The sequence below is a fragment of the Acinonyx jubatus genome, chromosome C1 (assembly GCF_027475565.1).
Source record: "Acinonyx jubatus isolate Ajub_Pintada_27869175 chromosome C1, VMU_Ajub_asm_v1.0, whole genome shotgun sequence".
NCBI classification, from domain to species: domain Eukaryota; kingdom Metazoa; phylum Chordata; class Mammalia; order Carnivora; family Felidae; genus Acinonyx; species Acinonyx jubatus.
Genome location: NC_069381.1, coordinates 5,249,016 through 5,274,621, shown reverse-complemented (window position 1 = coordinate 5,274,621; position 25,606 = coordinate 5,249,016). Strand labels below are relative to the sequence as shown.

At 48.9% G+C, this 25,606-nt stretch overlaps 1 protein-coding gene across 20 annotated transcripts in view; it reads right to left on the bottom strand.

The window, feature by feature from the left end:
- CAMTA1 (calmodulin binding transcription activator 1) overlaps positions 1-25,606 on the bottom strand; it is an 853,369-nt gene that overhangs the window by 35,323 nt on the left and 792,440 nt on the right. The window contains exon 1 of one of the 20 annotated variants that reach the window (XM_053206478.1): positions 17,869-18,035. The exons of 18 other annotated variants lie outside the window; for them this stretch is intronic. The gene's annotated coding sequence lies outside the window, so the exon portion shown is untranslated. Of the gene's footprint in view, positions 1-17,377; positions 17,507-17,868; positions 18,036-25,606 lie in introns of those variants that run through there. One more of the 20 variants, XM_053206480.1, reaches the window with a different exon arrangement.

Genomic DNA, 25,606 nt, shown 5'->3' with positions numbered 1-25,606 from the left:
CTTCCTCGAGAACGAGCCCTCCGTGCACCTGCGTGCCCGGCCACACGAGACATTAGCTCCTGCGAACGACGCCAGGCCTGGCCGCACGAGCTGTGTCGGCAACCCCGGGCCGCACGCTCCCTTCTCAAGTGCACAGCCAAGTCCGACCCGGCTGAACTTGAAAACTATTCAAAATCTGCCCACCTGCGCCGCTCTCTGCAACGAATCAGACACCACTTGTCGCGCCTGTCGAATCTTACCTCCTCGCTGCTTTCTTCTTCTCCCGGCTGACGAACTGGGGTGTCTTCCCACGGGTCTGCCTCTGTGCCCTGCGGGTCTCTAAAGCGGCCCGTTTACCTGCATGGTTTCGGGGAACGAGGACTCTGCGGCGCCACGCAGATCCTTCCCACGACATTCAAGACACACGCACACGCATGCCTGCGCCCCAGACAGGAAGTAAAGAGTTCCGATGGCTCTGCAGCGACAGTCTGGCTCGTGATTCATTCAGCCTCTTCACGAGCCCGTCCCGCACCCCTTTTAGCAGAAGCGGCATTTTTAGACTGGGCAGCTGTGACAGGCTGCAAGGAACACGGGACAGAGCCGAGAGCTGCAGGGTTAGTCCTGTGGCCGCGTGACTTTCAAATAATGACCACTCTGCACCTCAATTTTCTCTCGTGGAAAGAGGAGATATCACCATCCTTTTGTTCCTCGTGGGGATGGCATAAACTACTATAGGGCATTTTTTAAAGTGGTAAGGCTTTCTTTACCCAGTTATACCAACGGGACCCCCCCCCTTTTTTTTTAAAGGCATCTTAAAGATTTTTAAGTAACCTCCACACCCAACATGGGACTTGAAATCACACCCCCAAGATCAAGAGTTGCATGCTCCACTGGCCAAGCCTGCCAGGAGCCCCTAAAAAATTCATTTTTGAAAATTTGGGATACTTTTAGATTTACAGACGAGTTGCAGTAGTAGGCCCCCCATAAACCCTTTGTCTGGTTTCCCTTAACACCGACATCTCACGGATCCACAGTGCACCCGTCAAAACTCAGACACTCGCTGGTACGTCACGACTAACTCAGCTACAGACTTGAAACAGACTCGCCGTGACAGTTAACGTCCCTTTTCAGCTCTGGGATCCGGCTACAGGTGCCACGCCACCTCTGGCTATTCCACGCCCTTCCTCTCCTCGGGTGTGGCAATCTTCTCCACGGCCCTTATTTTCACAGCGGCCATGGTTTTGAGGAACACCGGACACGTGCTTTGTAGATGTCCCTCTTTTCAGGTAGTCTGATGTGTTTTCTAATGATCGGACGGGAGTCATGAGTTTTCAGGAAGAATATCACAGAGGCAAGGGCTCATCATATGACACGGGTAGTGTCTGACGTCCTGCTGATGCGGACCCTGATCTTTGGGGAAGGTAGGGTCTGCCAGGTTTGCTCTGATAAAGTCACAATTCTTCTGTTTCCATACTCTATCGTTTGGAAGTACGTCAGTGAGTCCAGCCCACACTCAAGGAAAAGGGAATAAAGCTCTACCTTGTGGATGTGGGAGTATCCACATACATTATTTGGAGTGCTCCTATAAGGAAGATCTGTCTTTCTGAGTTTGTTTGTTATCCATAAAGCCATTTATTTATATCCACAAATACTTTACATTTTGGTCACAATCCAATACTAGGTTAGCTTATTGCTCAAACTGTCCCGGCTTTGGCCGCTGGGAGATCTTTCAGGCTGGCTTCTGTGTCCCTCTGACATACCCCCAGCCTCTTCCCTTCTTTTTCGAGTACTTCCTTACTTTCTGGCATTATAAGATGCCCGGACTCCTCTTTTTTTGTCCCTCTCCCAGCCCTAGAATCAGCAATCTCTCTAAGGAGCCCTGGTTTCTTTCATTGGAGGATGGCATTTAGAGGCCAAGGTCTGGCTGCTGGGTGTGCTCGCTGCTCCTGGGGCATCTCACCGCTGCTAGGCCCTCCCAGCGGAAAGAGCAAGGAAACACACGTAAGTACAACCCATGTATGCACACACATCTACAATTGTTCTGAATCTATCTATCATACGCTGGAATAAAATAAATGTGAGTCCATACGGACATCCCTACCTCTAACGGAGCACTGCGGTGCCCATTCTAGCCTTCTGGGGGGTACTTTAAATGTAGGTAAGATAACTAAGGGTTACTTAGATATAATAAACCTGTGTATTAAATACTGAAATCTTTACCGACGTATTAAACTACAAAAAAGAAACCTGTAGGCCTGATTTCTGCAACTCAAAAATACAGGTTCAGAACCTATCACAGTAGTTTATTCAATGACTGCTGTTATACTGCAGTTCTTAGAGCTTCCCAACAATATTACAAAACATACAGAAAAAATACTCATAATCCCAGAACAGCTCTGAGTATTACAAAGGTCAAGATGAAGGAACATTTCCAGCCAGTCACTGGCCCGAGGGTCACTGAATGGTTTGCTGAGGCTTCATATCCCCCTTTCCTATGCTGGGTTCACCGTGTCCCAGCCTCCCCTTAGGGGCGGTTAAGCAATGTGTCACACGGCACAGCAGCAGTCACGGGTCATCTTTTCATCTTTCTTTGACAGGGATTCCCAACCCTCAAAGCGACCCATTTTAAAATGTCCCAAATTAATATTTCCCTAAGAATGAAACGTTCCGAAACAATACCAAAATTTTAAAGACAGAGAAACTTTGATGAAGTCAGACTTCCCACAGTGTGTTCTAAGTTTAGAAAGTTTGGCACTTGCTTCTGTAAAAGTGGAGGATCCCAAGTATTTGAGGATCTGATGTAAGAAAGTGTCTACTTCAGGAAAGCAGCTACTGGCCAGACTTCCCAGGCTCTTAGCACTCAGCTGTACCTACTGTTTCCTCTAGATGACCTCTCTGTAAGTCTTGGAAGCTAACAAATTTTCTGGGCCGCATTGAGCAATACACCCTAGGGCAAGTTTCTGACATGATGTCGATAATCTAGTTTTAAAAACTTAAATCCCGCCCCTTCGGCCTACAAAATAAGATTGGAGATCTTTGGCATGGCAAAGAATACTCTTTACCGACTGTCTCGGGTTACTTTTCAGGGACTCTCTCATCACTCACTCTTCTTCAGTCCACCGTGAGTTTGATGTACCTTTGGACCTTTGGGCATGCCGACTTCTTCCCGTGTCCACCTGGTGAGTTGTCTGTTCTTCAGAGTGTGGCTTACACATCACTTCAGTATTATTACTGAACATCCACAGTGGGCCGTTGCAAATGTATTGTTTCTAGTCCTCAAAAAAAAAAAAAAAAAATGAAAGAAATCTTTTCCTCTTCATTCTACAGACGAAGATGCTGAAGCTCGGCCATGTGTTGCTTGTCCAAGGTCATGTTGCTTGTAAGTATCAGGGCAGGGATTTGAACACAGGCAGGACTCCAGATCCATGCTCTTTCCACTGTGCCCGGTGAACCTTCCTCTCTTGCCCTGGGTCCTAATGGTACTTAGCAAACGAATGCCGAGTTGTTTTCCTGTATGGGCCATTTCTACCAGAGGGAGCTTTCTGAAAGCAGGGAGCTTGCTTGGATCCCTGGCACCAGATATAGAGTGGGTGCTCCGTCAGTGGAAAAGAATTGTTATTTTCTAACGCAAGCTTCTTCTGGAAGCTGACTTACTGACGACGTCATCCAAACTCTGGGGCAAGGGCTCTGAGCCACCTCTGTCAGCCCCAGTGGACTCCAGGTGGCTGTGGACCCATCAGTAGTCTACCACTTGGTCCGGTGGACAGACTGGTCAGAATGATCACAACCCAACGGAACTGACTTGAAAGCACGCGAGAAAGTTCTAGGAGTCTCCTTGGCTGGCTGCCGCTTCCTTTCGGCTCAGGTGAGGAAGTGACGTCACTGCAGTGTGTTGGTGCGAGACTCTGGCAGAAGAGCTGAGACACAGCTGACTTCTTTACAGACACAAACTGGGATTTCACAGCAACGTCACTCGTTATCCACTGAGCTTCACATTAAAAATACAGACCCTCCCCCCCTTCTTTCATATGTGCCTACCTTCCCCTGGCCAAATGGGATCTCGGGGACACAAAGGGCTGGGCGCGCATCTTGTGGAAGGAGTGCCTGTAGTTTGTTACAAAAGCGCTTCCCAAGTTTGTCAGGTTGGGTTTTTGTATAAACAGGACATTTTTAGTGTCTTAAAAAAAAAAAAAAACACTTTCTAGAACAGCCTCGTGAGGTATGCGTGGACCTGACCACCTGAAAATCAGCTAACAGATAATACCTGCAAACACGAGACCCTGTTGCTACAATTGCTCCATCGGAGTCACCCAGGGCCTTGTTGCCAGAGTAGAAGAGAAAGTTTTGCCTTGGCAGGTAAATGAATGAAGGAGCAATCATCAAATACCACCTGCTATTTTAAAACGCGTTATTTGTAGCTCAAGTGCACATGTGCCCTCCTGTTGCTATTTGGATTGGGAACGAGAGACCGTCTCTCATTCCATTTGTAGCTCTTGGCCACGCTGGCAGGAGAAGCTCATGAAGCAAAAGGAGGTATGACTTGAACTATTTCTGTAGGGACTGCTGCTTAGGAAGTCTCCTAAATTTTTCAGGAAGCTCGGAAAGGCAGGGAAAATGAAGTCACTTAATTCCTTCCCAGAATAAATGGGGCCACCAGAGCACATTAAGCTGTCCTCTCCAGCAAGCCATTTAAGATGTCCAAGTGCAGAGGGAAGGGTAAGGGCCGGACAGAGATAAGGCACAGGCTGTACCACTCTGATTTTCCAAAGCAATGGCTAAATTTAGCCTTAGGGGAAAAAAAGACACCACCCTGCGTACTCCACTTTTTAAAAACTCCCCAACTCTATATGCCAAGACAAAGGGAAATTAGCAATTCTTCTTAGACTTTCTTCATTTGCACTGACTTTGGATTCGTCGTTCCTCTCCACGGTCTGTGTTTCACGCTATTCAGTCGTGGAAGCGCCAAGGAAAATGGTTTAGGATGCTGCTAAAACAACAGCGATTAGGAAACGGAATGTTACAAGGGGGGCATAGCAAACCCATCATGATTTCTCCCTTGAACTCTTTCGATGCCAGAGCTTGAGGCGCAGGAGGGCAGAGATGTCAAACCTATTCTCCAAGGACGCTAAGGCTGAGCGGAATCCCCTAGGAGCTCAGCTATATCACAACACGCGGGAAGCACGCGAGAGCACCCCAAATCACGCAGGAGCCGACTGTGTGGTCAGTAAAGCAGCAAATCCAGCTGGAGTTCGACGTAGTAAAATTGCAGCTGACTGGTGCCAGCGCAAAGGAAATCAGGACCTCTGACACAGATTCTATACCTACCTTCACAGCCTACGAAAGAGAAGAACATTTTAGGCTTGCGGACTTCAAAAAGCCACAAATTTGGAGGACACTGCCTCAACAGTTTCAGCACACAGTGGAAAGAAGAAATCTCGCAAGCACAGACGGAGATGTTCTAAAGTAGTAAGAGGAGAGTGGATGGAGACCTGGGGAGCATATCACCACTAAGACTAAGGAGGTTTTTAAAGAAAAAGTGCCGTAATGAGACTCGGGGACAAGTGACAACGTCCCTCACCTGGACGCGAAAAAGGTGCGACAGTGGAATGGCATTTAAGTGCATACGGGAAAATGGGAAATGACAACCCTAACACCTAAGAGCTGACAGCGCAGAAAATGCACAGGAAGTGTCAGGAGGCAAGAATACTTCAGTTAGCCACCAGCAGGTTGATCTGTGGTGCTCGGCTTTAGCGACAAAAACTCCCCAACACCTAAAATCCTTTGGGAAGAGCTACGGAACAGCAGAGTCGTTCGCAAAGGTCTACTCGCCAAGGCTCCACTATGGCACTGGTCTGCTACGGTTCTGCAGAGGTAACAGCGAACAAGAAAACTCGAGACGTTGTGGCGGCCGCCGGGGACGCAAAAACCAGTAAGGTGTGAGCCTCTACCCCAGAAGCTCAGTCGGATAGAAAAGGAAGGAGAAATCGTGTGAGCTCTACGAAGCTACACTCGTTCTGTTCACTGCGATACTCCCGAGGCCTAGCGGGATGGCCGGCACACAGGAGGTTCTCAACGTGGATTTACTGAATAAGTGGCTTAATTCCATCCGTTCGAAATATGGAATGTGAGTTTTAAGAAGGACAAGGCGAAGGGCAGCATGCAGAGCGAAATATGTTTCCATTAGTCATTTCTATGATGCACTTTTCTCTAGCCAAGTTATCGAAAGTGGTCCTTTCCCTTCTCACGGGGCTACCTTTTACCTAATCAATCCCATCAAATAGATCAGGGACCAGGCAATCGAAAACGGGCAAAATATCTAATCGAGACTGGTATACAGCAATAACTCTTGCATTTGGCGGTTTTCACCTCAGAAGTAGCATCCCAGAACGAGGTCAGGTGGAGACATTGTTGGCGGCGGGGGTGGGATGGGGGGCGGGGGAGTGGGGAGAAGGGGGAAAGGAGGGGAATTGAAAACTCCATAAAAAAGAAAACTTTGGGGGGGGCACCTGGCTGGCTCAGTTGGTAGAGCATGTAACTCTTGATCTTGGGATCATGAGTTCGAGCCCCACACTGGGGGTGTAGAGATGACTTAAAAAAAATTAAAACCCTAAAAAAAAAAAAAAAAGAAAGAAAGAAAGAAAGAAAAATTTTGCTAGTAAGATGTGCTACCTGGTACCTAGAGAAAAGAAGAAACAATCCTGGCTGTTTCTAGCTAATACTACTAATCGTAATAGATGTTATTTGCCCTGAGTTCCTGGTGGTTTTCAATATCTGAAAAGCCATGAATTTGGGATTCTAGCTGGAAGAGTCCTTCTCTGTTTCCAACTCCTCCATACATTATTTAGACGCCTGCTGCTGGCGATGCTTTGCTCTCAGAACTGCAGGAATGCCATCTGCACAGACGTTCCCAACTGTCTTGCCTACTCGTGAGAGTTCAAGCCCAAGATGTTCCAAACATACGTATTTTTTTGTAAACACTGGATTCTCCAGAGACTTCAGTTCTAGAACTTGAAACTTTATTAACTCCGATAACACTTTTTCATAATGCCGTGAGATTTTGTAAAAATCTGGAACAAATACAGGTGAAGACATCCTTTCCAGATTACTAGACGGAAATGTATATATTTTAAAGGAAATGTATATATTTTATGCATATATTTTAAGTATGTATGTATTTTAAAATTTAAAGGAAATGTATATATTTTAAAGGAAATAGCTGTATTACTTTAAAATACTGCACACATTACAAAGTAGGTCTTGATAGACAAAATGATTTAAGAATACCGTTTTGCAATTTATCATAGGCCTGACAATAGAGAATAAAACATTTTAAAAAATTCAAGTTACAATATTTTAAACATCTTATTCAGAAATAAAAGTATTTCTCTGAGGGAGGAAACCTGAGGGTTGGAAAAATTTTAACCAGTAAGGTCCTCTTTGGAAGCGTCACGATCCCTGCAGGGTCGTCTGGCTACACGTCACACGAGGACGTGCCACCGTCTGCTCTCCCGTGTCTGTGTTATGTCACTCACTCGTGACGTTTTGAGTTTGGGAGGTGGTAACCTGTGCGCTACACCTCCTGTTAACACTCTACCCCTGGACCAGAGGAACCTTCAACTTTCTGCAAATTCCCAATCACTGAGGCCTAAATGAATGTATTATTGAGGCCAGTATCCAAACACCCCTTGGATTAGGTGGGAAGGCTAACGAGGTATGGTGCTTTCCACGAAATGGGGATGCACCATGATTTCACAGAACTGAGGGGGTTGCCTTGCCTGACTGTCCTCACAGAAGCCCCAAAGCAGGCTTCTTTAATCACCCCACTCAGAGCATAGTTGGTCAAAAGATTCAGGGAGCAGTTAAATGATGGAAGAAAGGTTAATAACCAACTCAAAGGACAGCAGGTGCTAAACGTGGGGAGCATCCCTCACAAACCCCTAACACATCCCTACAATCTCCTGGTCTCCCCTCTTCCTTATTTTCCCGATCTCCCTTCCGTCTCAATCCATTCCTCCTCAACGTTTTTATTTCCTCCCCTGTTCTCCCCTAACTGCTATCAATCCTGGATCCAGGTATGCCTGTTTGAGGTGGCTGACAAAAATACTTACGATTAATAACAGATTAAGACCAAGGCTCACAAAAAGTAAAACTCACACAAAGCTACTGTACAGAAAACACATATGAGATTCTCCAAAATGCTTAATTGTGAGCCCCAAATTTGGCTGAACGCGGCAAATGAAACAAGACAGGAGGCAGTTTCGAGATCCCCGTCAGTCGTTTTGGATAGCAGGTGATGGGACAGACTTCAACATCCTTGTAATAAAGTCAACTGGGATTGACAGGATTGTTTATTGCCATTTAGTATTAACAGACCCCAAAACACTATTTCACAGAAGCACTTCTGCAAAGATCCAATGTGGTCTGACTTCACAGCTCTCTGATGATTTAAGTCAAGGGGAAATTCCATCAACTATTCCGTGCATGTCTCTTACTTACTGCTCACTCTTCCCTGAACAGTATTTTATGATCCTGATTTTTACATCTAAAAGTAGGTGAGTTGATGGTTTTCAATTTCCTGAAGGAAAAGCTTTCTGCATTTATTTGGTTTTTAGTAGTTTATCATTAAGGAGCTCTAAACGGATTTCTCTTCTACAGGTCAGTGGCTCTTAACTTAAAAAAAAAAAAAAACAAACCTTTTTACTCTAATGAAATAATACGTCGTCTCGTTTGGGAATAATCCGGAGTGTAACGATAAGGCTGTGCTCTGCAAAAGTAATTTCTTTCCACAATTCCTGTTGGAAAGGGAGTAGCTGCCGCTGTTTAAACCTACTCGACAATAAGCCTAATAATTGACTAGTCAGCCGCCTGCTTACCAGTCGACACCCTCCGCGTCCCTGAGCCACCTCTGAGTGCCCACCGTGCCTGCTGAGTAACGTCCCTAGGCTGACACGAAATGTACAGAAGCTGGACCTCCCTTGTTAGAAAAGAACCCGAAACAATGGTTCCTACCCTTCTTGTTCACGGGCTCTCAGTGATGAAAGCTACAAACCCTTTCCTAGAAAAGTACACATGCACAAAAGTGTACATTCAGTATCAGGGGACTCCCAGACCCACAGGGCGGGGGCGTGGGTTCCGGGCTCAGGACGGTGCTGTGGGGATGGTCCACTGAGGCGTTTCCCAAACTGCGTGCTGTGGAACATTTTCCACGAGAGGTCACTCAGGAGACCACAGCGACAAAATGCTGTGTCGGGATGTTTTGGGATTCCTAGGTTCAACACAACTAAATACACGTGCATTTCGTTAATGTAGGACTTTTTCTGAACCCTAACATGCTTACAGGAGCTAGAAATTGCTGGCGGAGAGCCAGTAGGCATGCTTCCTAAACGTATCTGAACCTTCCGGCATGGGGCGAGGAGAGCTTGTTATAAGCATTTCCTGTAACTCATGTTCCCACAGAAGAGGTTAGGGACTGACACTAGTCCTAAAGAGCACCCCGATACAGTCGGTCCCTGGTGAGGAAGTCCCTGGACCACACTCTTCATCTTCCTTCTTCACTCACCAGGCAGGGCACAGGCGCCACGCCAACCGGCCACGGACCTGGATAAAGTTATGTGGGTCAAGGGTGAGCGTCACCCAGGAACTGGTCTGATCGTTCCTCTGACGGTTCGTTCTGTCACACACAACCACCTCCCCAACCCACACCGTCCGTCCCTCCCGCTGTTCCAGCCTTCAAGATACCTCAGAAGGGCTTCTCTCAACTCTCTCTTCTCTTTGTGCCATTTGAGAGTAAAAATAAGATTTCAATTACAATTGATAATAAGAATAACGTTAGGGTTATGTTATCAAGAAACTTAAATTTCTTTCTTCCAAAAAGTTGGAGACCTAGTCTTTGTAATTTCAGAGGACCATTCTGAGTTCTACCCTATGAATTAAGAATCTTCATTGGGGCGCCTGGGTGGCTGAGTCAGCTGGGCGGCCGACTTCGGCTCAGGTCATGATCTTGCAGTCTGTGAGTTCAAGCCCCGCGTCGGGCTCTGTGCTGGCAGCTCGGAGCCTGGAGCCTGCTTCGGATTCTGTGTCTCCCTCCCTCTCGCTCCTTCCCTGCTTGCTCTCTGTCTCTTTCTCAAATAACAAATATTTAAAAAAAATTAAGAATCTTCACCAAAGGGGAGCCTGGGTGGCTCAGTCGGTTAAGCATCGATTCTTGATTTCGGCTCAGGTCATGATCTCACGGTTTGTGAGTTCAAGCCCCATGTCAGGCTCTATGCTGACAGAGTGGAGCCTGCTTGGGATTCCCTCTCTCCCTCTCTCTCTGCCCCCTCCCTGTTCACACGCTCTCTCAAAATACGTACATAAACTTGAAAAATTAAGAAAAAAAACTTCGCAAAAAAGTTCTATTTACTGAAGTTATTTTACATGTATATTTGAGTGACATCATTTAATATGAAAATATCAAGTTCACTCATCTATTTTGGAACATGTAAGTGTAGGCTATATATTAGGTAGATTATACAGTTCAGTGTTTTACAGTATATAATGTGATACATACATGCACGTGTATTATTTTAATATTTTTCTCCTATAAATGCTGAGTACCTATCATGGGTTCAAAAGGTTTCCCTTCTCAGGCAAGCCTGGGAACATACTTACCATTTGTTGTACTGTTTATCCGGGAAATATTATTCAATTGACTTGTAAGTTTTTAGAACACCATCAGTTTCAGGCTGGGCACTTCCTATTTTTTTACACTATTAGATAAAACATCTTTCACACACACACACACACACACACACACACACACACACGCCAGGGGATGGATTCTGGCTGGAGTAGAATGAATGGTTTCTTTCATTAGAAAAAACAAAAGGATATTTAAATGAATTCTTTGTGGATTAATCCAAACCACAGTGTATAGTATATTAAGGACTTGAATCACATTTTCTGAAAATGGTCCTAGGAACTGTTAGTCAGCACCTAATAAAAGGTGAGGGTTCTGGTGTCTTCTCCTTTAAGATGAGACCATGACGATAAAATCACGGACTCTGCCTGATGACGAGTTTCTGTGGTTTCAGGATGAATGGTGCTTTCTTTAGGAACGTGACCATCAAGGCTGAACATCAGAAAGCACGGCTTCCTCCCAGATGCCTGGCTAGCCTCCCTTGTTTCTCCTTTGGGAGATGCTCCTGTCCTCTGCGAGTTCAGGTGGTGCTGACCCCAACGCTTGGTCCCAGGGAGGGAGAGTCAGGCCTTGCTAACGAGAGTACGGCCTCCTCTTATGCCGGTGACTGGACACATGAGTCCAGCTGAGCCGAGAACAGAACATTTCCTGGAACAACTGACAGAGACGCGCTGGTTTCCCGGATACATTTGCTAAATTGGCAAAATATAAACCTGGAGCTTTGAGGAGTCCATCCCGCTACGCTGTGGCAATGAGAGTCAAATCAACATAGAAGACAGTAGAGTCAACAGAGGGGGAGATGGGTCCCTGATGATATCACTTGAGCATCTGGAACCAGTTGTACCTGAAGATAACTCCAAAACCAGATCTCATAAAAGTCAATCAATTCCCTTTTATACTTTAGCTTGTCTGAGCTGGAGTTCTGTTGCTTGCAGCTAACAGAGGACTGTAAGGTGACTCTACTAATTGAAATGTGGATCCTTTCACTAAATGAATACTGGGAAAGTCTGCTCCCATTTACAAACAAAAAATAGTCAAATATTAATCACCTGGACCTCAGTAGTGCAAAAGTATCATTGGAATCTCTGTGTAAAACATGGGGCAAGTTGTGATGGAAATAAGCTGTCATGCTTATTTGAAACATTTCGATTACCTGAAGAAATCAGAAAAAGACAATTCTGCACTCCAGTCTCGCCGGAGACCATCTGCCGTTGAACTCTGTACCCACGGCGGTTATCTGCGCTCGCGCAGCCCTAGGTTACTGCCAAATCCACTGTTGGAACAGACACATCCCGTGGAAGAGAATCACTGTAGAACACTAAGACTTAAAGAGAACTCAGGAATTCTCTGTCCAGGGGCTTTCAGTAGTTTTCGACTGTGTCCCAGAGAAAGAATCAGAGCCCAGTACACACACACACACACACACACACACACACCCATACACGCATGTGTGCATGTGCCCCTGAAACAAAAACTTCCCAAATCCTGTACCAGGTACTCTGATTTTAAAAAGTGAGGATGCTGACCACTACAGTGATTTCCTGAATCACTCCTCATACGTTTAGAAAACAGGTAAGGCCCTGATGCAGAGATCCAAGGTGACTTCCCTGAGATTTCTCACTTACTGAGTGGTAGAGCTGGAAAAAACAAAACAAAGCACCCTGGTACTCATCCTACTGTATTATATTAAAGCAAACAGCTGTTACCGGTACCCATTCCTAGATGGCAAGCTTCTGGCCAATCGTAAGAAAGCCGGAAAGATGATGCAGGTGTCAGACCTAGCTATTCTACACGGGTACAGGCCAGGACTCTCCAAGACCCCTTACATGAAAACCCCAATCCCCTAGGGACTTTGAACGGCTCTGCACGGGAGATCCTGTGGCATCTGTGTCCAAATGACTAGCAGACAAGACTAAACTGGTGCGAGAAGCAGGGGGACAGTCAGGTTTGCTCTGGGCCTGAAGAAACACACCCTCATCACATCCCCCCTGCCGTATCCAATAAGTCACACTACACGTGTCAGCTTGTCAGCGGGCAGTGGTTACGAAACTCCAGCTCCCAGGCTTCGTCATGCTAGGTGGAGCAGGGAAGGGAAGAGTTGACGTGCCTCCCTGCCCCCACAAGGAGCCGATAATCTAAGCTGCGAGGTGAGAGAAAAGGCGTCTGATGAGATAAGACTTGAGTTAGGCTCAGAGAATTTAGAATATTGAGTTGTTGTCAGGGCACACGGGAACGCTGGCTAAGAGTGGGACCAGATTCGGAGGCTGGTCAATGGCAGGCAGAAGAAAGGGGACAGATATGGAGAGGCTAGTTAGTCCTGGCAGCTGATGAATGTTCATTTAATGTATTTGGAAGAACTTAGGTTATTTCCCATTACTTTCAATATTACAAAAATGTTACAGAAGTTTAGCATCACTAGCTTAACTCCTATGAACATTTACTCTGATTAAATTCCTTCCATACTTTACCTTCTTCAAAGTAACAATAATGTTATAATTTGCTTAACAGTTGACATACAACTGGTACTTTAAAACAATGTGTTCACTGATTGATCTTCCTATACGTCATACGTCTAAAGCTATGTTCTACGTTCGGTGCTTGACAAGACAATGTAAAATTAAACCACTTATAGGAACCAAGGTATTTTCAAAAGTAAAATGTGTTAGCACACTAAAGGCGCTTTCCTGAAATAAAGCATCAAGGAAAATCATATAGGCATTGTTAACGCACTCACTCCCAATGGTTTAAAAAAAAAAAAAAGGGCAAAGACACTATTTACAAAGTATGGTGCCATGGTTATAACAAGCCTCTGTGCTACACTGCTTGGGGCGGGGGTGGGGGGGGGGGAGCGTAACTATTTCCTGACGGTAAAGTCATCTCCTTGCCTGCCTGCTGTGCGTTAACCCCTGCCCAGACAGTGTCAGAGAAAAGCAAAGGAAGATCGTCATTTGACTTTGACTTCAGGGCTATCCATGCAGGATGGGGACAAGACTGTCTGTGATGGTCTTCACGATCATGAGCTATCTCCAATCTTCATGCTATTAGGTGCTGACACCCACAGCAGGCTCCCCGGCACTTGTTAAATGTGACTAATAGGGACACGCGGCCTTCAATGTCATTCAGTGCATCCCGTCTGGGCTTCTCCCATCACCACAGAAAAGTCTTGGTGGGCTGTCAGATCTTACATGGAATTTAAGAAAATCCATGTCAGGTGTGAGAAAGACAAAGTGAGCCCTACATCATGTCTGTGCTTGCCAGAAAGCCCAGAATGCACTTTACGGCCTGCCTCCAGAAAGTACATGAGATTTGATGCAATGAATGTTACTAACCTCATTAGAACCCCCATTTCACATTTCGCTTTCCTGAAGCCTCGCTTTCTTTTTGCCTCATCTTTCTTTATTTCATCTATTTTTATCTTGCTTCACTGTGTAATATAGACAGCCATACCTTGGAGGTATTGTGGGTCTGGTTCTAGACCATCACAATAAAGTGAATATCGCCATCAAACGAGTCAGATAAACTCAATGCACATAGAAGTTATTTTCACACTATAGTCTATTAAGTGTGCAATAGCATTACGTCTAAAAAAACTACATACCTTAATTAAAAATCGCTGCTAAAAAATGGTAACCATCAGTTAAGCGTTCAGCCAGTCATAATCACTGATCACAGGTCACCATTAACAAATAGAATAATGATAAAAAGAAAAAAGTTTTAATTGCAAGAATTACCAAAACGTGACAGAGACATGAAGGGACCAAATGCTGTTGGGAAAATGGTGCTGACGACTCCCTCCTTCCTGAGCAGGGTGGCCACAAACCTTCACTTTGTAAAACATGCCTGATCAGTGACGTGTAACACAGAGCAGCACAACAGAGCAAGGTATGCCTGCGTCTCTGTAAGCTCCCTTAAATCACTTAAAAGAAAAAAAAAAAACAAAACAGGTGAGGTTTACACAAACTGCATCACATGTTGGCAAAGCGATATATAACTGAAATAAGTTCCCAAATCGTGGGCTTATATACCGCGACAGGATACCGTGGTTGGTATTTAACAATGAAAACTTGGCACCACTAAGAGAGTCTTTTTGAAAAGATCGATGGTATACAAATATTAAGCCACTGGAAGCCAGAGAAAGCAATGCCCTTTAAATGTGAGAAGACATGACAGATACACAATGAACAGTTGGAAGAGGGGCGGGAAATAAGAATAAAGGACTTCCAGAAACCACCGCACCAGCTAGAGCACTGTGCCAAGTTTAACAAAATGGTCTTTACTGACCTTTCTGGGTGATTCCTAAAGTTGTGTTTTAAATAAATGTACTAACCATTCTGCCTTAAACGTTTAAAAACGGCGGCCTACAAGCACATTTCTGCAGCTTCAGAAGTTCCCAACAGCAATGATTAAGACAGCAGCAAAATTATGATGGTGCCCAGAGTTAACTCTAGATCCCCCAAAGGCACATTCCCTGCACTGCCAGATGAGGGCTTTGAGAGAGCACCCGAACCTTAGCCATCACTACGGGCTTCACATCTTTCACTGGGGTGGAGGGCGGGGGGAGGTGCTCAAGGTCAACGGATTCTTTAACATCACTATCTGACACGAAGTAAAAAAATCCTCAGTTCCACCTGCTCTCTATGCCTATGCTCTCTAGAACAGTCCAACATGAATACACTGCAGCAGCGACAGCTGCTAATATGGACAAGATGGCCCAGCAGAGTCCTAGAGAAAACAACCATGTATCTATGTGTGTGCCTGGCAGAAGTAGAAAAGTTGATTTAAACAACTCTTTAAATAGTACACTGTTGTTATTCACCACTGCATTAAATACTGTTTCCACTTTGATTGTTTGCAAGGGAATTAGTAATTAATCAGGATGACTGAACAGAGGCCCCTTAGATATTCACACCAGTGCTCCTTCCCTTTTTCACTCCTAGGCTAAATTTATTTGGGAAACACATATCCTGTAAATAAGTGTTATTTTCTAGAACATTAAACATTATTACTCCCTAAATCTATACAAGGAAAAGAATACACATAAGCTTATTTGCTATTGTCTAATGTTGGTCTTAAAATAATATTTTCCCATAAACACACACCATGAAAAATGCTACCGCTTAATGTATTTCTATCACGTTCCCAGGCAGTAGTTTCTTCATACAACACAGTTTCTCCAGGAAAGCTCTGTAAAATTCCTTCATGCAGAAAGAAAAAAGAACTCCTTTACACACAGCGAGCCACCTGACCACATATGACAAAATTTGGGGGGGGGGGGAGCACAATTTTAAAATTTCAGGGTTTGGCTTCACTGGTGAAAGAAACAGAATGCACACAACCAAACAAATACGTGAGGCTCTTCTGTGATATTTAAGAGCACTTCTCACGTTCACTGAATCTGCTTTGCTAATTAGACACTTCAGGTTAATCAGCAGAAATCATACCAAGCAATAGTGTACAAAGTATAAAATAGACTAAAATTGTCATCATTCCCTGGTGAACGAGTTGATTTCAGAAGACGCTTTGCAAGAGCACTGCAGTTTCGGAAATTTGTTTTGATGCCTACAGAGACCTATGGAGATTGAAAAAGTCTCAACATTTGAATGCCATCACAGCCACCTCTTAAAGTTGTGCACTACCTAAATCAAACCACGGGAGATCCTCTAAGTGCAAGAAGGCCACACGGGGTCTGTATTCCAGCCCATCTGAGAGTGGCTGGTGGAAGCAAGGGTCACTGTGCCTCTCCTGTCCTGGTCTTCAGGTTAAGCCAAACTCGCGAGTTCTTCCAAACCTCTTAGTCTCTGAACTCAACCAACTTTCCCCGCCGGTTCTACGCACAGATTAATAAGACGTTCATTCACTCCATTGGCTTGCTTAGGAAAGGCAGCCTCCAACCGCCTAGTCCCGCAGAGGCGCCTGGGGCCGAGCTCGGTGCTGTCCCGGCCCCTTTCCCAGCGCCCCGCGGAGGGGGCACTCGTCCCGACCCTTCTCTCCTCTCCCCGCGAAAGGGGCTCCTTTCCGGATCTTCTCTTCCCACGGAGGGGACACCAGTCTTGGGCCCTCTCCCTTCCCCCCCCACCCCCCGCAGAAACGGAACCTATCCCGTCCCCTTTCCCCGCCTCTCTCCCTGCCGAGGGGGCACCTGCCCCAACTCTCCCCGCCGAGGGGTACCAGTGCCCCACAGTCCCCGCCAAGGAGCACCTGTTCTCCGCCTTCTCCCCACGCCCCGCTGAGTGGGCACCTGTCTCCCCCTCCTCCCCGCCGAGGGGCAGAGCACCTGTCCCCGCTACTCGCAGAGGGGGCACCTGTCCCCCGCCCTCTCCCCGCCGAGGGGCACCTGTCTGCCCCCCCCCAACTTCCCGCCGAGGGGCCCCTATCCCCCGCCCTCTCCCCGCGCCCAGCCGCGGGAGAGGGCTCTGGATCCGAAAAGCCCGCCGCCGAGCTACGCCTCGCAGACAAAAACCAGTCGGCTGCCCCGTGGGCGCCCGCGCGGCTCGCGCCCCGCCGCCCCCGCCCGCCGCGGCCACTCCCCGCACGCGCGCCCCCAGACCGCCACTCACCCAAACACTCCACTCCCTCGCGCACACACGCGTGTCCTCACACCCGCTCCCGCCCTCGCTGCCTCGCATCGACACGCGCGCGCTCGGCCTCGCTCTTCACGTTCCCCCACACCCCCACGCGCCCCAGGAACACGCGTGATCTCACGCCCACTCCCCAACCCACCTCCTCACGGACACGCTCGCTCCCACGCCGGCCCCGCGCACTCACGCTCCAAACACGCCCGGTCCCCTCGCGCTCTCCATCCCCACGAGCGCTTCCTCCCCACTCGCTCCGCAGACGCGCGTGTTCGCACACCCGCTCCATCAACACGCGCCGCTCACGCTCGGCCAAACACCCCCGCCCTCGCACCCGCGCCGTAAACACACGCGGGAGCCACGCACACTCACGCGCCAAAACACTGCCCGCTCGCGTGAGCTCGCGCGCCCCTCGCGCTCCCTCCCCCTCCGCCGCCGCGCCTGTCCTCGCACCCGCTGCCCGCACACGCCCCGCGCCCCCTCACGCGAACACGCGCGCCCCCCACGCCCCGGCCGCCGCGCGCGCCCGCCCCCGGCCCCGCCCCCGCGCGCCCCCGCCGCCCCGCGCGCCCCCGCCGGCCGCCGCCCTCGCCCCGCACGCGCCCGGCCGACTCTCCCCTCGGCCGCACGCACACTCACTCGGACTTGGAGAGCACGGCCACCGCTCGGTCGCGCTGGCGCCGAGCCGCCTCTGCGTTCCTCCTCCTCTCCCGCGCGGCCCCGCCCGGCCCGGCCCCGACAGCCTAGCCCGGCCCCGACCCGCTCAGCTCCACACGCCGCAGCTGGAACGACTCGGGCTCCGGGTACCGCTGTCTCCCCGCCACAGCCCGAGTGCGCCGCCCGGGCCAATGGCGGGGCGCGGCGGTGAGCTCACCGGCCGCGGCCCCGCCCTCCAGGCCGCGAGCGCCAATCGGAGGGCGCTACGTCACCCGGAGCCGGGCAGAGGCAGGTGTGGGGCGCGGAGCCGCTCGGCGCGGGGACTGCGCCGGAACTGCGCCGGAGCCGCGCGGCGCCGCGCTGGACGGCGGGCGGCCGGGCCCGGAGGGTGCGGGCGGAGCGCGGCCCCGCGGCCCCGGGCGCCCGCACTCGGGGCCCTGGCGGGCCACGGCCCCTCGCGACGCCGCCGCCTGCCCCGCGCCCTGAGTCGGGGAGGTCCGCTAGGGGGTGGGCCGCGGTCTCCTCGAAGGCAGGGACGGCCCCGAGCCCGACGGCCGCGCCCGCTCCCCCGGGCCCACGGCCCCGAGAGGCTTCCTCCGGGCCCCGCGCGACGGGGGCGATCGGGCCGCGCTTGCAAGGCCCGGCGGAGCCGCCGCGCGGCCGGCCCGCCGACTCCCGGCCGCGCGGCGCCGTCGGGTCCGCGCGCGGGACCCGCGCCCAGGGGCCCAGCTTACCCGGGCTCGGCTCCCGGCGCGGCCCCGGCGCGCCCTGCGGCGGCGGCGTCTGCAATGCAGCCGCGGGAGGAGCCGGCGCTGCGCTGAGCGGCGAGCGGGGGAGCGCGGAAGGCTGGGCGGGAAGGAGGGGCGCGGGGCGCGGCGAGCCCGCCCAGGCCGCGAGGGCGCGGGGCAAGTCCTCGGGCGGCAGTGCAGAGGTGCACGGGCGTCGGCCAGGGCGCGGCCGAGGATGTCTGCTAGGGACGGTGGATGGCGGGTCCCCTGGGAGTTCAGGAGCGTCCGGGACTCCCTTGCCGGCGGCGCAGGGCCCCACCTCCTTAGCTGGAGTTCCAGGGCCTCCGCCCACTCCTCGGGGTCTCACCCTGGTGTCCAAAAGTTCTGGCTGCGGCTTGGCTTTCTCAATTGGATACTTCTGCCTGACGACCTCTCGCCTCGCCTCCTGCCCCATGTCAGTCACACCTCTCCATCAAGGCTCACCGTCTCCTAGCAGCCTTCCTAGGCATCCCAAGTGGACACCACCACCCCTTCTCCTTTCCCTACATTCGTCGCCCTGCTGCTGCTATTCGAGTGCTGCCGCCCCCGCACCCACCTACGGTCTTGCACATAGAAAGCGCTTGACCCACGCAGACTTTCCGTGAGGCTATCTTCTCTTTTTATCCTCCATGTTGTCAATTATCTTTGAGATTGATTATTTCCCTTTCCTGACATCTGGGTTAAAAAGAATCTCAAAACGTGGGAACGGACTTTTTTCTTTTTTTTTTAATCCTATCCAAACACGCGCGAAAACAACCACAATATTATGCATAGCCCTTAAGCTTCTACAATAAAAAATGCATAACTGGCTAGAGGCCAAGCCCAGGACGCTCCTGGTGAGTCTGGGTCCTATTCTGCGCCACACTTCTGAGCCAGGGAAGCAAGCAGGTCGTGTGCAGCCTGACTCCTGGGGGCTGACCCTGTCTGCAGCAAGTCCCTCCGTGCCCTGGCAAAGTCACAACACCCGATACTGTTCAGAATCCTGCTCCAACAAGCCTTTCGTGTGCCCGCCCTCACCTGCCTCCATTCACCCTGCTTTCACCGCACAGGACCCCTGCACTTCCTGACTCCGCTTCCCTACTCCCTTTATCTGCTAGGGGCACCCCTATGCACTCCTTAAGGCCTGGCTCCAGCCCCCTCATCCCCAGCATTGCTATCGCAGTGCTTCCTGGGTGGGATCTACTTGCTTCCAGGAGAGGCAATGTCAGGGCCAGTAGTCAAGGAAGAGGGCTCTGGAGACAAACCATCTGGGTTCAAAGTTAGACTCTCCCAACTGCTAGCTGTGTGCTCCACTTGTGGTCCCTTCGTATCTATGGGTGAGAGTTAAATGAGCCAGTCGATGTGCTTATGCCAGCGCCTGGTGCGTAAGGCACACTCAATACTATTTGGCTGCTACTAGAAGTCAGGTTATCTTAGGGTGGTGAGTAGTGAGTGGCTGGAAAGGGGAGGGGAGGGCTTCTGGGCTTCTGATAACGTTCTATTCTTGCCGTGGGCACTAGTTTTGGTTTGAAAACTGGATGAGCTGAGTTTCACATACTTAGGAGAATGTGCACTTTTCCATATGTATATTATACATGAATAAGCTTATTTATTTTTGAGAGAGAGAGACGGAGAATACGAGCAGGGGAGGGGCAGAGAGAGGGAGAGAGACTCTCCTGCTGTCAGTACTGTCAGCAAGGAGCCCGACGTGGGGCTCCAGACCACGAGCCGTGAAATCATGACCTGAGCTGAAACCAAAGGTCCTCCACCTAACAGACTGAGCCACCCAGGCACCCCATATATTATACATTAATAAGAAGTGCTTTAAAAAGCGGTTGTTACTAGCTGAGACCGAGACAGCTCTAATCTCCTGGAGACCAGGAACAAAGTCTTAAGCTTATCCTGGCCTTATGCAATGCCGGGCACACTGTAAGTAGTCAGGTGATAGGCGCTGAATCGCTCTGAATGGACTGTGAGCAAGAGAATAGGGAGGTGGGACCACGAGGGGCAATGCCTGCCCTTCAACTCTACAATGCCCGGTGACCCCAGGGTAATCAGGATCCAGGCTCAGGCACTTGGACCCTGCTAAAGAGAAGACGCCTCCAGTCTTCTCTGTCTTTCAGGCAGGGGCATTTTTTTCTTGGGTTTGTTTCCAAAAGGCAGAGGTTCGACCCTAGACATCCCAGTTGCCTGAGGACAGGCATCAGTGGAACCCATGACCATTCACCCTTCCTCCAGGAGCCCCAAGTCCTGACTACCTGACGTAGTGATCGATGCTTCAGCACATTGGCTGTGCCCTGGTGATACAGCTGGGGTCAGCAGCCTGGAGCTCTCCTTTCAGGCAGCCCGAAGTGACATTTCTGCAGTAGCAAAGTCCCTTCCCTGTTCCTCTGCTGGGCCCATTACTCTCCTGGAAGATCTGTCACTCTGACTCCTCACAGCACTTCTGTCTCAGGATGGAGGCCACAAGAGCAAGTGCCCTCTTTGGGCCCATTCATGGAAAGTCAGACGGCGCTGGGTGGGGTATGCTGGATGCTTCTGAAACAAGTCCAGACCTCTGATAGCATGCTAGAACCAAGTACCCACAGGCTGTCTTCCCTTGTGGGTATTCATGTTCCTTTCTAGCAGGTTAGGAAATGACAGGGTAAGGCATGCGTGTGCTTAAGGCAAAATATTACACTAGATTTTTATGGGGCTTTGAGTACATTTGGGTTGTCTTTGAAAATAGGGAAAAAGAAAACTTTGCTCAGTGATGTGGTCCCTTGGCAGGGACCAAGCGCAATCATTGCCCCTTGAAGCAGGGATCTCAGCCCTAACCTCTGCGGAGGATCTCATGATGAACCAAGGGGGTGCATCCGGGTGCAGATGAGGAAGAAAGGAACTACAGTTTGTTGGATCCCTGTTATCAGCCTGCCATTATGCTGGCCACTCACATGCACTGCCATTTTTTCTCCTGCAAGTTGGCTATTGTATAGAGGTAAAAATGAAGGCCTTAAGAAGTCCGATAAATTGCTTAAAGGCATACAGATGGTAAGCGGCAGATCAGGGTTTTAGGTTCTGAGCCTGTGTTCATTTTGCTTCTCTCTGATAGTTCTCCACATACCTAAAATCTCTTGCTGCCATTTAGGTACCATTTGTTTAAGAAGCAGCCTGGGAGATTTCTAAGAACCACCACATTCTTCTCCCCAGCCCTGGCAACTGTGAAAGCCTGTTTATGTAGAGATGTAGACTCTACCCAGCCAGGTCCCTGAGTAACTGTGATGATGAGACCTTGCCCTACCAACTGACATTGGACTTGGGCACAAGTGAGAAGTAAAGCACTAAGATTGGGTAGTTTGTTAGTGCAGCATAACTGTGTCTCGACTATCTCATAAGACATAAAATCTGTTTCTAAATATAGCAGATGTATTTATTTCCAATAAAAAATAGCCAAATGGGAGTCTTCTCAAACTAGATGACAATTTAAAAATAAGTGTAAGATGCATATTCAGTGTATCTTTAAGGCACTAAGACATGATGGAGAAAGAAGAGTCTTTTCAACAAATAAGGCTAGGACAACTGGATATCCCCATGCAAAAGAATGAAGTTGGACCCCTACCTCACACCATATATAAACATGAACTCGAAATGGATCGAAGATCTAAATGTAAGAGCTAAAACTACAAAATGCATAGAAGAAAACATAGAGGTGAATCTTCATGTCCTTGGATTTGGCAATGGTTTCTTAGATCTGACATCAGAAGCAGAAGCAACCAAGGTGTGTGTGTGTGTGTGTGTGTGTGTGTGTGTGTGTGTGTGACACAAGGGGGGTGGTGATAGATAAATTGGGCTTCATCAGATTTAAAATTTCTGTGCTTCAAAGGACACCATCAAGAAAGTGAAAAATATAGTTCACTGAATGCAACTCATGTATGTCATAAGGGACTTGTATCTAGAGCATAAAAAGAATAATTACAAATATATATATTTTTAATAGCCTACTTTTGTGGTGCCTGGGTGGCTCAGTTAAGCATCCAACTTTGGCTTAGTTCATGATCTTGCGGTTTGTGGGTTTAAGCCCCACGTTGGGCTTTCTGCTGTCAGTGCAGAGCCCGCCTTGGATCCTCTGTCTCCTTCTCCCTCTGCCTCTGCTCCTCTCATGCTCTCTCAAAAATAAATAAATGTTAAAAGAATAATAAAAAAAATAGCCTACTTTTTAAGAAGTGGGCAAAGGATCTGAATAGATAGTTCTCCCAAGAAGATAAACAAATAGCCAATAGCATATGAAAGGACGCTCAACATCATTAGGCATTGGGCAAATGAAAATCAAAACCTCAGTGAAACACTACCTCACACCCACTGGGACAGATGTAATAAGCAGGATGGATAATAACAAGTGCTGGTGAAGATGTGAAGCACTTGAAACCCTCATCCCCTGTTGACAGGCATGGAACATACAGCTGCTTTAGTAAACAGTCTGGCAATTCTGCAAAAGGTTAATCATAGAGTTACTACATGACCCCACAGTTCCAGTCCTAGGTATGTCCATGAGAAATGAAAACATATGTCTGTACACATGGACATTCATTTGGCAATAAGAACGGAATGGAGCACTGACACATGTTATACCATGGATGGATCTTGAAGACATGCTAAATGAAAGAAGCCAGCCCCGAAAGACCACATATTATATGATTCCATTTATATGAAACGTCCAGAATAGGCAAAATGATAGAGATTGGAAGGAGACGAAGAGTTGCCTTGAGCTTGCTGGGGAGAATGGGGCATGACTGCTAATGGGTATGGGCTTTCTTTTTTGGAGGAATGAACATGTTCAAAAATTAGACTGTAGTGATGTCTGCACAACGCTGTGAGTCTACTAAAACACCTTTGAATTGTACACTTCAAATAGATGAATTGTATGGTGTGTTAATCATAATTGTAAAACACCCGCAATAAGAGGAGAAAAAGAATGAAATATAGAAAAGGATCAGTGGATTAGCTTTGGAAAAGAAGTAAACAGATACGAAGGGGAAGACCAAGGTCAGGGGGCCTGATGGCCTACCCTCAGAGACAGTCCATCCACCCTTGCTCACCAAGCCTTCTGTGTCCAGCCCAGTGTGGGACACATGTAGGTAGGGAATCCACACAGAGAGGCCCTGCCAGGTGACTGCTCAGTGAGGAGACAAGACAGACAAAGGGGAGGCACTGCATCAGTGATGGTGACACCCAGGAGCAAAAGGAGGTCAGAAGAGGGACCATTTCTAATTGTGCTTCTGAAGGGCTGTAAAAGAGCCAGCCAGGGCTGAGTCTGTCAAATTCTTGCCTGCTGTAGTTGCCTCCTTACCAGCTCAGGATCCTGGAGAGAATAGCGTCCTGAACTTGGGGTTCCTTTTGAAGAACTCCCTGGTGTGTTGGGGTTCTCCATCACAATGGTAGGCTGATTCAGGGGTGAAGGTAAGCTTTGCAGAGAGCTTCAAACATCTCCAGCTGAACTATAAATGTCCTTGTCAGGGCCCCTGAGCCTTCCATATGAGGGAAATGCTGAGGGTAGGGGGAAGGGCTCAGGCCTGGGGTCAGCAGCCTGGGCTCTGGTTCCACCTGCACCACTAACTTCTTGTGTGGCAAACTCTTTTCTCTTCCTGTGCCTTGATTTCCTATTTTGCAAAATGAGGTCAAAGACCATGTAGATGTGGTGCTGGTGTATGCCCAGCTTGACCTGACCCGACACAGCAATCTCCCGTGCTCCAGCTGGAGGGATTCTGGATTTGAAACCACCAGTCCTATGAATGCGGCTGCACGCATGAGCCCAGGCAACCCACAGCATCATGAGAACTAATTCACGCCGGTTGTTTTCAGCCACTAAGCTTTGGGGTGGTTTGTTATGCAGTAGTAGATAACTGTAGGGGACGGTGGGGAGAAAAGGTGTTTTCTGCTAGGGTAAACCATGCTACCACGATTTAAATCAGCCTGGGAAGTCTGTCAGATCTAATTCGGAAAGTGGAGGAGACGCATTAACCATCAGCCTGAGAACTTGGGGATTTCTCTTAAAGGACATAATCCAGAAAGAGAATCCAAAGAATCTGGGTGAAAACACCAACTCCTTCTCCCTAGAGGCTTATACAGGCCCATCTGTTCCCTCCCTTCCCCCCTGTATACTATACGCATGCCAGATGATGAAATACATGGCTAGTCTCTCCGTGAGGGTGGGGCACAGCAGAGACATGCTTTGCTCTAAGGGGCACAGAGTGTCAAAAAGGTGGATAATCCAACATGCACTCAGGAAGTGGGAGTGTGTGGTGATAAAGCACTCAACATGCTTTAGTGTCTGACAGCCCAGAGTCTGAATCCCTAGCTGTGTGCCATCGGAGAAGTCACCTGACCCCTCTGAGATTCAGGTTCCTCTTCAGTACAATGGGGATAGGACACCTCCTGAAAGCACGGAGAGGATGAAATTGGATAATTAATGGAAAGTGGATAAGCTGGAGCCTGGTGGGCACCCAAGGAGAGCTCGGGGACTAGGACTGTCTTCGCGATACATTGTAGGATCTTTTGAAATGGTGGATTCTTTCCCACTGTGATTTACTCTCTCTGCTGTTAAAATGAGCTTGCCTTCCTAAGCACACGGTAGCTGGGTGAGGGAGCTGGCCTGGATGCCTTAGGCATGGCCAGTAGTCACACACAGAGAGAGAAGAGACATTCTCGCCCAGTCCTATTTTGTAGTCATTCAGGAGGAACTAAGACAAGATGATCCAGACCCTTAGCACATGCCAGCATTGCTGGAGGGTCCTTCCCAGGCCATCCTGAGCATGCACCTCCTTTCACTTCAGCAGAGTCCCATCTGTTCTAGGTCTCTGGGCAACATGGTCCTTATGGAAAAGCAGCAGAGCGCTGTGAGTCTGAAGGGTGATGGGAGCCCAGTGAGCAGATGCCACCCGGGGAGAGGCTTACTCTTCCTCTTGGGGCAGAAGCTGCCATCATCACCATCACCATCA